Source organism: Aegilops tauschii, chromosome 7 (genome assembly GCF_002575655.3).
Source record: "Aegilops tauschii subsp. strangulata cultivar AL8/78 chromosome 7, Aet v6.0, whole genome shotgun sequence".
NCBI classification, from domain to species: Eukaryota; Viridiplantae; Streptophyta; class Magnoliopsida; order Poales; family Poaceae; genus Aegilops; species Aegilops tauschii.
Genome location: NC_053041.3, coordinates 571,588,704 through 571,604,961, shown reverse-complemented (window position 1 = coordinate 571,604,961; position 16,258 = coordinate 571,588,704).

Here is a 16,258-nt window from a genome sequence, read left to right as displayed (position 1 = left end):
CCACCCCCGCCCGTTTGAAAAAAACTTAACGCCCCACCTCTTTGCCGTCCGCCAGCGGACGGCAAAAAGGCGGACGGCAAAGATTAGCGGACGGCAAAGAGCCGATTACCTAACGGCCCGTACCCCCGCCCGTTACTCTCTGTTCTCTCCTCTCTCTCCTCCCCGACGCGCCCCGCCACCGTGCACATCCCGCCCGCCCGCCGCCGCCCCCGGCCCTCGCCGCCGCCGCCGCCCCCGGCCCTCGCCGCCGCCGCCGCCCCGTCGCCCCTTCGCCCCGCCACCCGCCGCCCCCCACCCCTCCGCCCCGTCGCCCCCTCCGCCCCGTCGCCCCCCCCACCCGCCGCCCGGCGCCGCCCCGTCGCCCCCTCCGCCCCGTCGCCCCCCCTCCGCCCCGTCGCCCCCTCCGCCCCGTCGCCCCCCCACCCCTCCGCCCCGTCGCCCCCTCCGCCAGCGCCACCCCCGCCGCCCCTCCGTCGGCGGCGCCCCCGCCGCCCCTCCGTCGGCGAGCGCCCCACCCCTGCCGTAGGTGAGCCCCACCCCTCTTCTCCTTTTTTTTCTGTTTTTTCTGTTTTTTTAGTTTAGTTTAGTTTTTTAGTTTTAGATTTTTAGTTTTAGATTACTTTTAGTTTAGTTTAGTTTTATATTTTTAGTTTAGATTACTTTTAGTTTAGTTTTAGTTTTGTTTTAGGTTACTTAGTGGTAGGTTTAAGAAGAGGAAAAAGGAGAAGAAGAAGAAGAAGAAGAAGAAGAAGAAGAAGAAGAAGAAGAAGAAGAAGAGGAGGAGGAGAAGAAAGAAGAAGAAGAAGAAGAAGAAGAAGAAGAAGAAGAAGAAGAAGAGGAGGAGGAGGAGGAGGAGGAGGAGGAGGAGAAGAAGAAGAAGAAGAAGAAGAAGAAGAAGAAGAAGAAAGAGGAGAGGAGGAGGAGGAGGAGGAGGAGGAGGAGAAGAAAGAAGAAGAAGAAGAAGAAGAAGAAGAAGAAGAAAGAGGAGAGGAGGAGGAGGAGAAGAAAAAGTTTGATGAATTACATGGTGACAAAGTGGCAGATCCGAGGCATCCTCGAGTCGGCATCAGCACGGATGGGTTCAGTGTGTTTGGTATGACGGCAGCCCAATACAGTTGTTGGCCCGTATTTGTCTTTCCACTCAATCTCCCCCCTCCCCCCCCCCCCCCCCCGGACAGATTATGCAAAGAAAGAACATTTTCCTGACGTTGATAATTCCAGGGCCCAACTATCCGGGGAAAAATATGAATGTGTACATGCAACCGCTTAAGGACGAATTGCAAGAAGCCTGGGATAATGGGTTCAAGACATACGATGTCTATAGCAAACGGAACTTCATAATGCGTGTCTGGTACATGTACTCGACGCATGACTTGCCAGCGTATGCGCTATTCGTTGGCTGGTGTGTGCATGGAAGGTTCCCGTGCCCCACATGCAAGGTAGCTCTTGAGTTTCGTTGGCTTCAGGCCGGTCGCAAGTTTTCTTGCTTTGACATGCATAGACAGTTCCTAAATCCTCGCCATAAGTTCAGGAAAGACAAGAAGAACTTCATCAGAGGTAGAGTTGTCAAAAACTCTGCACCACCTGCATTGACAGGCCAACAGACCCTGGATCAGTTAAACGCTCTCGAGCCAGATCCAGAGCGTCCAGGGTACTTCAAGGGGTATAATTCTAAGCACGCCTGGACTCACAAAACATGCTTATGGGATCTGCCTTACTTCAAAGACCTCCTTTGCCCACACAACATCGACGTGATGCACACTGAGAAGAATATCGCCGAGGCACTTTTTGGTACATTGTTCGGCATAGATGGGAAGTCAAAGGATAATACTAAGGCTAGAGTCGATCTGGAGGCGCTATGTGATAGGCCGTTACAAAACATGAAAGAACCGAAAGGAAAGCAGAACTGGACGAAGCCAAAGGCATGGTTCAATCTTGGAAGGCCAGCTATGAGGGAAATTATCTTGTGGGTGAAAATGCAGTTGATGTTCCCCGATGGGTATGCAGCGAATCTACAGAGGGGAGCCAGTCTTGATAAATTGAAGATATTTGGTCTCAAGAGTCATGATTGGCACATATGGATTGAGCGGGTAATGCCGGTGATGTTGCGTGGCTTCATCCCTGAGGATGAATGGCTAGTACTGGCAGAACTCAGCTATTTCTTCCGTGTTCTTTGTGCGAAAGAACTATCGCCTGGCGTGCTAGAAGAAATGGAAGAGTTGGCGCCGGAGTTGATCTGCAAGTTAGAGAAGATCTTTCCACCGGGCTTCTTTAATCCAATGCAACATTTGATTTTGCATCTCCCGGCCGAGGCAAGATTGGGGGGGCCCGTGCAAAATCGTTGGTGCTACCCAACTGAGAGGATGCAGAAGACGCTTCGACAAAAATGTAAAAATAAACGTAGAATTGAAGCATCGATGGCTGAGGCATTCATCACTGAGGAGGCGGCAAACTTCGTGACAGTACACTACGAAGCCAAAAATCGTCATTTGCATAATCCGAAGCCTCGGTACAATGCTGACGACCCTGAGATAAGGCCTCGTGAACGGCCAGTGCAACTCGCCATCAAGGTTAGTGATACGTACTCAGTTATCTTTCTCCATTACATTGTGTGCGCTTTCATCAATGATTACAAATGGTCATGTGAGTGGTGTTGCAGGCTGCTATACAGACTGAGAGAGATAGAACGGAGAAACTTCTGGCGGAGGCGGCGGAGAGGCAGCGGGAGATGGAGGAGAGGACGAGAAAGATGATGGAGGAGGAGAGGGCACGGAATGTCATGCAGGCAAGGGCCATGTACGAGCTCCTTGTGGTAAGTTTCTTCTGCAGATTACTTGCTAGTCTTAACATTTGAGTCTCATTACTAACTAGTATGACCCTGTTCTGAAAACCAAATGCGCAGTCTGTGTGCGAGAAGTCCAGTCAGCCCGCTCCGCCGATGCCAGTGATTGCTCCTGGGAGTACGGTGAGTTTAATTTGAATGGACATTACTTGCTAGTCTTAACATTTGAGTGTCGTAATGCTAACGAGACATTGGAAATGATCTTTGGTGCAGCTTAACTCCAGAAACACATCGCACGATCCTTCTCCAGGTAGCGGCACTAGCCACCCCGCTCCTACACCTCCCTGATCACGGTAAGTTTCTCTAGTGTTTTGCTTAACAAATGCATAAAGACCTAGACTTAGCTTTATTTCCTCCAATATGCTTACCATAATGACCTAGAGTTAGCTTCTTTTCCTCCAAAATGACCCATTTTACCTAGGTTAGCTTATAAATGATGCAGTTCATCCAAGTTAGCTCAAAAATGACCCATTTTACCTAGATTAGCTCCTAAATGATCCATTTTACCTACGTTAGCTTTAAAATGGCCCATTTCACCTAGGTTAACTTCAAAATGACCCATCTTACCTAGGTTATCTCATAAATGATCCATTTCAACTAATTTAGCTCATAAACGATCCATTTGACCTAAGTGAGCTAAAAACGATCCATTTCACCTAAATTAGCTCTTAAATGATCCATTTCACTTAAGTTAGCTCAAAAAGATCCATTTCAACTAAATTAGCTCATAAATGATCCATTTCACCTAAGTTAGCTAAAAAACGATCCATTTCAACTAAATTAGCTCAAAAATGATCCATTTCAACAAAGTTAGCTCAAAAACGATCCATTTCAACTAAGTTAGCTAAAAAACGATCCATTTGACCTAAGTGAGCTAAAAAACGATCCATTTCACCTTAGTTACCTCAAAAACGATCCATTTCACCTAAGTGAGGTAAAAAACGATCCATTTCTAACTTTCTTATTTTGCCATTTTGTAGATTTCATTATGTGCTGGATGGAGTGCTTGTTCTACTCTTATTGTTCTTGTCTTCTCATTCTTGTCTTCTCATTCTAGTCACCTTAGCTATGGAGTGCTTGTTTATGTATGGATGGAACTTGTTTATGTATGGAATGATGGATGGAACTTGCTTATGTAATATGTACGGATGGAACTTGCTTATGGACTTGCTTATGAATGCCTGTGAAATACATGAACTTGCTTATGGACTTGCTTATGAATGCCTGTGAAATATATCTATATGTCATATATATTTTCTGTGAAAATTGTGGGATTTAATAAAAAACAGAAAAAAAAACCCAATATGCAGGCTCTTTGCCGTCTGCCACAGACGGCAACGGCCTCTTTGCCGGCTGCCGCGGACGGCAAAGAAGCCACGTGGCAGCCAACTGTGCTTCCTGGGAGCTGACCCATTTGGTCAGTTTGCCTACAGTGGCAGACGGCAAAGACTTTGCCATCCGTGGCAGACGGCAAAGAACCTGCACTTTGCCATCAGCGGCAGACGGCAAAGAACCTGCCATCTAGTGACGTGTAGATGACATCATACGGCGGACGGCAAAGACCAGAGAAATTTTGCCGTCAGCGGCGGACGGCAAAGGTCTGCCGTTAGCCACTAACGGACTGACAGCGCAATTATTGCCGTCCGCGGCAGACGGCAAAGAGCCTTTGCCGTCCGCCGCCAGGAAGCAGACGGCAAAGCAGCTGTTTACCGTAGCCTTCTTTGCCGGAGCCTTTTGCCGTCTGCGGCTGACGGCAAAGGTCTTTGCCGTCCGCCGTTCGAGCCTTTGCCGTCTGCCGTGGCAGACGGCAAAATAGCTGTTTCCTGTAGTGATTGTTTCGTGCACCTTTCTCCAGATTCATGTCACCATTCCCTTTACTCCATTCCCGCTGTTACGGCACTTCAATGTTACCCACATCAACTCTTCCTCGCTTTAGGGTTTTATATTCTTAAAGCGTGAATTGACTACGCATCCATTATAACTATACTAAACCAAGCCAGGATTCTCTTTTCTGGTTTTTTGACTTCTTCTCGCGGTGAACATCCGGCCAATGGGGTTGTGACACGTTATTTACCGGGGGATCTGGCCAGGCACAGTTTCGGGTGTCCACAGCAATTCCGCGTGAGATTTGGTACATTCTTTTTGCAGCATCGTCGGTTTGTGCATGCGCTGTACAAATTTGATTTGTCGACATGGTTTGGCGGTTTCCTTTTACAGCTTTGCATGTGGTGGGTTAGAATTTGCATGCATGTGCCATCATTTTTGTTAATTTTATCACCGATTTCCTCTCCGTGTATTTCGGTTGCGGCCGCTGCCTACAACAGCGTTCTATGGAAGACTCTCTTTCTGGATGCGGGCACCGCCTTCGAAGGTACGTCTGGAAGTCTCCCGTTTCATCACTCCACTGCCCAACGTCGCTATAAGAATCATCCCTGTCGTGTGTTTTCCCAAGGGCAATCCTGATTGTGCCCACGTTCGTTCCCCCAACCTCGCCAGAGCCCCAGTGCTGGGCCTCATGCCTCTCCCTCCACCGGCACCGGCCCTCCTTTGTCCGTTCCACCGATGTGTGTGTCACACCCATGAGAAGGCATACGGGAGACGCATGAAGGTCACAACAAGCAGTCCCCCGCCCAAAAAAATTGGGAGCGGCCGCCTCGCTTAGCTCCTCGTGTAGCGACAGCCATGCGGGAGAGGGTCGAATGCTACATCGTCGCCATGATCCACCCATCAAGCCGTAGCCATCGTGTTGGCCGCTCCAAGCACGTGAGGAAGGCCGCAGTGGCGCAGCCAGTGCTCACGGCGTTGCCTTCATCTGAGAGGACCAACATCATCAAGCGCTCCATCGAAGGATCTGGCTTCCTTGGCCGGCGTCGGGTCCATCCGCCAGAGCGTCGCCGGTGTTGTTCAGCTGGTGGGACTACGAGGCGCAGTTCTGAGAGCTCCAGCGGCAGCACGAGAGGTACATAACTTGTGGATACGCAGATACCTACTCCGCGGCTACTCGACAACCCATCAGCGACTCTTTGGTCACCGTTGGCTTCCTATAGCCGGTCGGGCTCCCCGTCGCCGCATACGCTCAGCCCCGGAAGCTGGCTTGCCATCCGTCTTCGTTTGCTCCTATTAGCTGTGTTTTTTAAACGATTCTGTAAGAGAAATGACAAAGGGAATTGGACGCCGCCGGCTGCTGTTGCGTGCAGGATTCGTGCAACGGAGGAGGATGTGAAGAGTAGATGACAAGAAAAAGGCGACGACTTTAATGGAGAGGCTGCCTGGATGTTAATCTGTCACATGTTAATCTAGATCAAAAAGCCTGGATGCTAGCGTTTTCAAATTCACAGCCACGCACCGCCGCACATGCTACTGTGCCATCACTGGACGTCTGGTACGTCACCATGCACTCACTGTCTTGCATAGGCCTTTCTTAGTGGCGATGTCTCCAGGCGAGTTGCTATGGGTGACACCTCTTATCTGGGATGGCCGTACGTCGGTACGTGCTACTCGGTTGCCAGCCCCAGCGAATCTCTGTTCTATTTAATTTCAAAAGTTTGGTCGTGTTCTACATATCCTTTTCTTATACGGGTTCTACATATCTTGATCCCAGTATAATATTATTTGGATTATACTCAATGATGAGGGTAGAATTAGTGGAAGCTTGCTATAAAGATGGACGTATAATCCATATGGTTGGATTCTGGATTGATCCGTATGGTTGAACAGAACACAGAGTTGGACACAACATGCATACACGGAAACACCAACATGCACGGTCCTTGAACTAATTATAGTTCATTTCTTCACGTATTTTCTAGGATTTACCAGCAAATTTTATGAGCTTGCCATTTGAATTCTGGGGTAATTGAGTGGTACGCTCCTTGGGTGGACATAGCGATTTATTCTGGGATTTGTTTTTTTTATCAAATTACCTTTTGCCCGTTTGTTTTCCGTTTGGCCGCTGATAAGTACATGCATTGACGGGCGCAAAATTTGAAGTGATATGATTACCTGGTGGTCGATGTCACTATATGCATGCATGTGATTAGCGTAGGTGCTTTTCCTATTATTTTTCTTCCGACTGAGATACTTTTCTTTCGGTCGTTTTGTGTGGGTGGCTTTTTTCTTTATTCTTTTTTTATTTTAGTACCTCTCCGTGCATATTAAGATATATTTTCTCTGACTTTTATCATCTCTGGTTTGTTTCCCGTCTTCACGTTTGCATGTGGGGCTTAATGATGGTGTTGACGGGATGGATTATGGTCGACGTGTTGCATTTTGTTATTTTATTTTTGTCAGCACCGTCATATTGAATTTTCTTTTTGTTCTTTTAGGTCAGTTGCCACTTTGGTTGTAGTATCTAGAGGTCTCTAATATTTTAGATGGTGCTCATGATACGGACCGGTGACTATTTAAGGTGTGGATGTGCTGCATTTCAGTTTGTGGTTCGCTTGCCCTGGTTCTTATTTTATTTCATGGCAAGACGTGGTGCCTCTGATGGTGTCATTGGACATGGCTGCATTCAGCTAGGCCGCCTCCTTGTGGTTGACGAGGTCTTGCTGGTCAGGAGGTGAATATTGATCGTCGTCTATGGGCAGGCTACTAGACGTGCAATGAATGGAGCCTCAAAAGGGACCAGAGGTCGCCTCTGGAGGTTGTGCTCACTATATTACCATTATATCAATGATCATAGCAATGCATTTGAAGTCACAAAGACAAACTTGTTTCCAAGAAGGCACACCAATCAATGACAGTTCAAACATGGCCCATCAGAACATGACCGCCCAGCAAAATGAATTCACAATACAGACTAAGATCCTGGCAAAGATATGAACAACCTAACTATTGTCGTTCTAGAGGGAAGAGGGCAACTCTCACACTAACGATATTCTGTAAATGGACACTCGGATAAGATAGATGTATAAGTGGTTAGTTATGAGGTTCATTCCATTCTCTGCTCCATGTTGGGGCAGAATCTCTCAGCCCCTTTCTGTACCTCACGGCTGCTTCACACAAGCAACTCAAGAAAATGGAGACACGGGTGTTTTGGCGTTGGACTCTCACAGCCCAACTTTTTCTTCTCCCTCTATTTCTCTTGACCAAAGCAAATAGTGATTACAACTTAAATAGCACCTGCGCACGTATGGTCCAGCCGCCCCGCTCGGCCACAACTACCACGTACGCACGTCGGGCTAACAAACCCAGAATCTCTCCACGATCAGTCTAAGGGCAGGTACAATGGTTGATAAGATAGTCTTATCTTAAGTCTTGCATGTAGTTTAGAGATGACAAAAAAACATGTCTACAATGGGTCATCTCTTAGCCTTATCTCCAATAACTAGCTATTCCTAAAAACGTGGTGAGACAAATTGTGCTAAGAGATCATCTCTTGTCTTCTCTTAAATAAGAGAAGACAAGCCTTTTCTTATAATTTCTCTCTCCTACACCTCATCAATTATCCTACGTGGCAGTCCTAAAATAGAACCACTGTACATGCCCTAACCCGACTATGTTGCTAACAGCTGCATGCATGCACTAACTAATCAAACCTCAACAAACTTGTCCGGCTCGTAAGGCTTCTACACCACACGCGACTTGCTGTTTTACAAAGCTCTTCAGCATCACGTCATCCGGCTGCCTCGCACAACCTGACATCTCGCTTCCATCGTGCGCCTTGTAATGAGCTTGCCGGACAATCCCTAACCTGAACTACATGATGCAGAACCAAAGCAAACTAAATGCAGATACAGAAGACAACAAGATTATATCTAACATTCAACCCCCTAATCTTGATATCCATTCTTCACGCAGAGACTTCAAAGAAGAGCTGGTCCGTCGCTGCCGTAGCCGGCCAGCAGTGCCTTCTCCTCGTTCCCCTTCTTCTTCTCTAGACACTCCCAAGCAAATTGTCCAAAGTCATCACAGTTATAGCACTCTACCTCACTCTTGTCTCTGCGCCCTCCACCACGGCCATGTCCGCGGCTACGGCCACGACTAGCTACCACGGCCGCGTCCTTGCAATGAGTCATACCCTCTCTCCATGAGGAGCTGCTCTTCTTCACGTGCCGTCTCCCGCCCCTTGACGAGTTCCTCGTGCGCCTTGAGTGAACCAATGGCCTCCTCCGTGGCCATCTTGTTGGTGTCGCCGAACAACGCAATCGACGAAGCAACATGGATGAACTTGTTGGAGACGGCTCGGAGCAGCTTCTTCAGGATGCGATAATAGTCTGAAAAAGCTGGGCTGCACACTGGATTTGCTAAAATGGAAGGCACAGGAAGGTGTAGGTGACTCATCATTTGAAAATTTGCTGAAAATGTTGAAGAATATGTTTCCGAAGAATAACGAGTTGCCCGCCAGTACGTACGAAGCAAAGAAGGTTGTCTGCCCTCTAGGTTTAGAGGTTCTGAAGATACATGCATGCATTAACGACTGCATCCTCTACCGCGGTGAATACGAGAATTTGAATGAATGCCCTGTATGCACTGCATTGCGTTATAAGATCAGAGGCGATGACCCTGGTGACGATGTTGAGGGCGAGAAACCCAGGAAGAGGGTTCCCGCCAAGGTGATGTGGTATGCTCCTATAATACCACGGTTGAAACGTCTGTTCATGAACAAAAAGCATGCCAAGTCGCTGCGATGGCACAAAGAGGACCGTAAGTCCGACGGGGAGTTGAGACACCCCGCTGATGGAACGCAATGGAGAAAGATCGACAGAGTGTTCAAAGATTTTGCAGCTGACGCAAGGAACATAAGATTTGGTCTAAGTACTGATGGCATGAATCCTTTTGGCGAGCAGAGCTCCAGCCATAGCACCTGGCCCGTGACTCTATGCATCTACAACCTTCCTCCTTGGTTGTGCATGAAGCGGAAGTTCATTATGATGCCAATTCTCATCCAAGGCCCTAAGCAACCCGGCAACGACATCGATGTGTACCTAAGGCCATTAGTTGAAGAACTTTTACAGTTGTGGGCCAGACCTGGTGTACGTGTCTGGGATGAGCACAAAGGAGAGGAATTTGACCTACGAGCGTTGCTTTTTGTAACCATCAACGATTGGCCTGCTCTCAGTAACCTTTCGGGACAGACAAATAAGGGATACAATGCATGCACGCACTGCTTACATGAGACTGAAAGTGTACGTTTGGTTAATTGTAAGAAGAACGTGTACCTGGGTCATCGTCGATTTCTTCCCCGAAATCATAACGTAAGAAAGAAAGGCAAGCATTTCAACGGCAAGGCAGATCACCGGCCGAAGCCTGCGGAACGTACTGGTGCTGAGATATTTGATATGGTCAAGGATTTGAAAGTCATCTGTGGAAAGGGTCCTGGCGGACAATCAGTTCCGCGGGGAGTTGACGGGCACGCACCCATGTGGAAGAAGAAATCTATATTTTGGGAGCTAGAATATTGGAAAGTCCTAGATGTCCGCTCTGCAATCGACGTGATGCATGTTACGAAGAATATTTGCGTGAACCTGCTAAGCTTCTTGGGTGTGTATGGGAAGACAAATGATACAAAGGAAGCACGGCAGGACCAGCAACTTTTGAAAGACCCAGATGACCGGCATCCGGAATGGTTTCAAGGTCGTGCCAGCTACGCTCTTACCAAAGAAGAGAAGGTCATTTTTTTGAATGCCTGAGCAGTATGAAGGTCCCGTCTGGCTTCTCGTCGAATATAAAGGGAATAATAAACATGGCGGAGAAAAAGTTCCAAAACCTGAAGTCTCACGACTGCCACGTGATTATGACGCAATTGCTTCCGATTGCTTTGAGGGGGCTCCTACCGGAAAATGTTCGAGTAGCCATTGTGAAGCTATGTGCATTCCTCAATGCAATCTCTCAGAAGGTAATCAATCCAGAAGATCTACCACGGTTACAGAACGATGTGGTCCAATGCCTTGTCAGTTTCGAGTTGGTGTTCCCACCATCCTTATTCGATATTATGACGCACCTCCTGCTCCACCTAGTTGAAGAGATTTCCATTCTCGGTCCTATATTTCTACACAATATGTTCCCCTTTGAGAGGTTCATGGGAGTATTAAAGAAATATGTTCGTAACCGTGCTAGGCCAGAAGGAAGCATCGTCAAGGGCTATGGAAATGAGGAGGTAATTGAGTTCTGTATTGACTATGTTCCTGACCTTAAGCCGATTGGTATTCCTCAATCGCGGCACGAGGGGAGACTAAGTGGAAAAGGCAAGATCGGAAGGGAATCCACGATATGTATGGACGGTCATTCTATGACTGAAGCACACCACACAGTTCTGCAAAATTCCAGCTTGGTGGCTTCGTACTTCGAGCAACACAAGAATATTTTACGCTCGGACAACGCGGGGAAGCCTGAATCCTGGATTAGAAAGGCCCACATGGAGACTTTCGGCAGTTGGTTGCGAAAACATTTAATGAATGACAATGATGTTGGAGATCAGCTGTACATGTTGGCCAAGAAACCATCTTCGACTATAACGACTTTCCAAGGGTACGAGATAAATGGGAATACATTTTACACCATCGCCCAAGATAAAAAGAGCACCAACCAAAACAGTGGTGTCCGCTTTGATGCAGCAACCGAGAATGGGCAAAACGTCACATATTATGGTTACATAGAGGAGATATGGGAACTTGACTATGGACCCTCCTTTAAGGTCCCTTTGTTCCGGTGCAAATGGTTCAAGCTAACAGGAGGTGGGGTAAAGGTGGACGAGCAATACGGAATGACAATGGTGGATTTCAACATTCTTGGTTACCTTGACGAACCATTCGTCCTTGCCAAAGATGTCGCTCAGGTTTTTTACTTGAAGGACATGAGTAGCAAACCGAGGAAACGGAAAGATAAGAAAACGATCAGTACATCATGCGATGATCAAAAGCGGCACATTGTTCTTTCAGGGAAAAGAAATATCGTGGGAGTGGAGGACAAGACAGACATGTCAGAAGATTATAATATGTTTGGTGAAATTCCGCCCTTCAAAGTGAACACTGACCCAAGCATTAAGTTAAAGGATGAGGATGCTCCATGGATACGGCACAATCGTAAGCAAGCAGGGACACAAGGGAAGAATTGATGTGTAATAATTTATTGTACCAAACTTTGTATTTGGTCGATGAACTGAATGATGTATCAAACCTTTTGTCAAACCTTCAAGGGATTTTAAAATGAATTAGTTTTATTTTTCTGATTTTTTTGATATATAATTGTATTTTTAAGATTTTAAAATGAATTAGTTTTATTTATCTGATTTTTTTGATATATTATTTGTATTTTTAAGGATTTAAAATGAATTAGTTTTATTTTCTGATTTTTCTGATATATAATTGTATTTTTAAGATTTTAAAATGAATTAGAAACAAAATAATATAAACTTTAATAAAATATATAAGTACAAACAAAATAAAATAAATTTTAATAACATAAATAAATAAGTAATTAGAAACTTTAATAGCAAAAATAATTATCATAAAGTAAAATAAATAAGTAATTAGAAACAAAATAAAATAAAATAAATAAGTTTTTTGTTGTAAGTAGAAACAAAACAAAATAAATAAAGCAAAAAAGAAAACAAAAAACAGGCAAAAAATAAAAAATATGCCACCTACTGGGCCACCACGGCCTGAATACGACTAGAAACCCATTAATGGGCCAGGATTCAGGCCCGCAGAAGGCCCAGTAGGCCCACAGGCACATAGTGACAGAATAGGCCCGTAAGCCTGCATTTGAGAGGAGCTCGAAGTGGTGAGCGCAGCCGCGCTTATAAACCACTGTCGAAGCCTCTCGGCTAGCGAGGTGGGACTAAACATCCCACCGCACCGCGCCAGTTCCAGCACAGACCCTTTAGTCCCGGTTGGGGAGGCGGACCGCGACTAAAGGGTACCCTTTAGTCGCGGTTGTTGTCCCCAACCGCGACTAAAGGGTCTTTCTGCGCGGGAACTAAAGCGGCGCCAAAACCCTTTAGTCCCGGTTGGGGAGGCGGACCGCGACTAAAGGGTACCCTTTAGTCGCGGTTGGTGTGGCCAGCCGCGACTAAGGGTACCTTTAGTCGCGGTCCGCCTCCCCAACCGCGACTAAAGGTGCGTCTATAAATACTGCACTTAGCAGTTTCGCCACTTCCCATTCTCCTCTCTCTCGACGCCGAAGCGCTGCCCCGACGCCGACGCCAACGCCGAAGCCCTGCCCCGACGCCGACGCCGACGCCGAAGCCCTGTGCGCCGCCGCCCCCGTCCCCAGTGAGCGCCGCCTCCGCCCGTGCCCTGCCCTTGTCCGCCGCCCGTGCCCTGCCCGCCGCCCGCCGCCCTGCCGCCCGCCGCCCGCTGGCCCTGCCGGGCCGGCAGAAGAAGAAGAAGAAAAAGAAAAAGGAAAAAGGATGAAGAAGAAAGAAGGAAGAAGAAAACAAAAGAAAAACAGAAGAAAAACAAGAAAAAGGAAGAAAAAAGGAAAAAGGAAGAAAAAAAAGAAAACAAAAGAAAAAGGAAGAAAACAACAGAAGAAAAACAAAGGAAGAAGAAAAAAAGAAAGAAGAAAAAAAAGGAAAACACAAGAAAAACAAACAGAAGAAAAAAACAAAAAAACAGAAGAAAAACAAAGGAAGAAGAAAAAAACAAAAGAAAACAAAAAAACAAACAGAAGAAAAAAACAAAAAAAAAAGGAAAACACAAGAAAAAAGAAAAAGGAAAAAGAAAGAAAAAAGAAAACACAAGAAAAACAAACAGAAGAAAAAAACAAAGGAAGAAGAAAAAAAGAAAGAAGAAAAAAAAGGAAGAAGAAAAAAAGAAAGAAGAAAGAAAGAAGAAAAATGAAGAAGAAAAAAAGAAAGAAGAAAAACAAAGGAGGAAGAAAAAAAAAGGAAGAAGAAAAACAAAGGAAGAAGAAAAACAAAGGAAGAAGAAAAAAAGAAAGAAGAAAAAAAAAGGAAGAAGAAAAAAAAAGGAAGAAGAAAAAAAGAAAGAAGAAAGAAAGAAGAAAAAGGAAGAAGAAAAATTGGAAGAAGAAAAAAAGAAAGAAGAAAGAAAGAAGAAAGAAAAAGGAAGAAGAAAAAACAAGAAAGAAAAAGTAAGAAGAAAAACAAAGGAAGAAGAAAAACAAAGGAAGAAGAAAAAAAGAAAGAAGAAAGAAAGAAGAAAGAAAAAGGAAGAAGAAAAAACAAGAAAGAAAAAGGAAGAAGAAAAAAAATGAAAACCAAATGAAAACCAAAAGAAAGAAGAAAGAAAAAGGAAGAAGAAAAAAAGAAGAAAGGAAGAAGAAAGAAAGAAGAAGAAAGAAAGAAAAAAGAAAAAGGAGAAGAAGAAAGAAAGAAGAAAGGAAGAAGAAGAAAGGAAGAAGAAGAAAGAAAGAAGAAGAAAGGAAAAAGGAAGAAGAAGAAAGGAAAAAGAAGAAAGAGGAAGAAGAAAGGAAGAAGAAGAAAGAAAGAAGAAAGAGGAAGAAGAAAGGAAGAAGAAGAAAAAAAAGAATTTTTACTTAAAGAATCTTATTTTTTAATTCCTCCTCCTCTATGTCCCCTTAATCTTATTTTTTAATTCCTTTATACTTAAAGAATTTTTACTACATGCAGGAGTGACATATGGCGGACGATAGAACCGAGCCGCTTAGGGATCCGGAGGCTGAACGTTATTTAATGGGCATCATCAACAACGAGATTCCTTATGTGTCGGGCTCAGAATATGAGCAACAAGAGGATGTAGTCTCTTCTTTTCTGAACCTTGACGGTGGAACAGAGATTGTCGATGATCAAGAAGGTGAAGGAACGGACATTGTCGACGGAGGTCAACCGTCAACAACCGACGATCTCGAATTGCAAGTAGCAACCACCTCCGGCGAGGTATATATATACATTGAGCCTCTCGTGATACAAACTTACTGAAATGTCAATACATGTGTATTAACGCGTGCGACTCTCTTTCTTTTTTTAGCCCTCCGGATCGAGTACGACAAAGCGTGGCAAATCCAAGGCGATGAAAATAGGAGAAACATATGCCATTGAGTTTGTCAGTGAAACCGGCAAGCCCCTACAGCACACCTCAAAGTTTATCAACCAATGCGGAGTCGTTGTTAGAGACAACGTCCCGATCACCGTCCAGGAATGGAAGGAGCCAAAGAAGGCACGTCTTGGTTTCAGTTTTGTCGACAAGAGAACGAAAAAGGATTGCTGGAGAAAGCTTATGGAACATTTCATTCTACCTCCGGAATACAACAAAGTCGATGAATTCGGTAACGAGGTTCCAGGTGGACGTCAGAGGTGGAGGCTAGTTAAAGAGTTCGCTCTTCAGAAGATGGGCGAAGCATTCCGGAACTTCAAGAAAAATTTAACCCGTGACTATGTCAACAAGGGCAAGACTCCGGATTTCAATGGACAACATGAGAAACTGAAAGATGATTGGCCAGAATTTGTGAGGCAAAAGCAGTCGGAGCATTTCAAGGAAATATCGAAAAAAATAAGGATAATGCGAGTAAGAAAAAGTTCCATCATATTATGGGGCCAGGAGGATACCGCCTTTCGGAGCCTAGGTGGCAGAAGATGGAGGAGGACCTGAGGGTGCGAGGAATCCCTCTAGGTACAGAGGGATGGGACCCAAGGGCCAAAAGCTGGTGGTACGGGCATGGGGGATCGCTAGACCCGGAGACAGGGGTGTGTGTTCACCGGCAGAGACAGTTTGCTCCCACCCAAGCCCTTATTGACGCAATGACCCAAGCTCAAGAGGGCTTGATCAAGTTCAACAGAGAGAAAGACGCACTGACAACAGCCCTCGGGAATGATGAACACGGAGGACGTGTACGAGGCAAAGGCAAAGTTCCGTGGAAAGTAGGGTTTTCCCAGGACAATGACCCGTACTGTTACAGAAGCCGTAAGAGAAAGACGGACCGGGATGCAGATCTTATGACGAAGTTTGCATCGGAACTCCATGAGTTGAAGCAGACCGTGCATGAACTAGTGAAAGAAAAATCGGCTGCAGGGCCGCATGAAGATCATGAAGCGGATCGCGGAAGCCAGCAGCGGAGAAGCAGCGTGGCTTCCACGGATGCCCCGCCTGGTGCTAGTGCACCGATGATCGAGATTCGTGCACCGGAGCCTCACTACCCCGTGGATGATGTAAAGGAGATGAAAGAATGTGATCTGCATTATCCCGTGGGGAACGTTTCCACGAAGGTAGCTAGCGGCAGTGCTTTACCCTGTACACCTGGAGCACTCCACCACAACAATCCCATTGCATATGGCTATGCTCGTGTCACGGTGGAAGACATAGTCCAAGGGTTTGAGGACCTGGAGATTGACAAACCTACACCCGAAGGGGAGAGAAGACTTGGAGATGTCAAGCGCCAGTTCATTCTATGGAAAAAGAAGTACATAGTGTTTCCAGGCGAGGCGCCAAGGCTAGCAAGTCCACCCCCCTCCGATGGTGGTGGTGGTGGTGGTGGCGGTGGTGGTGGTCG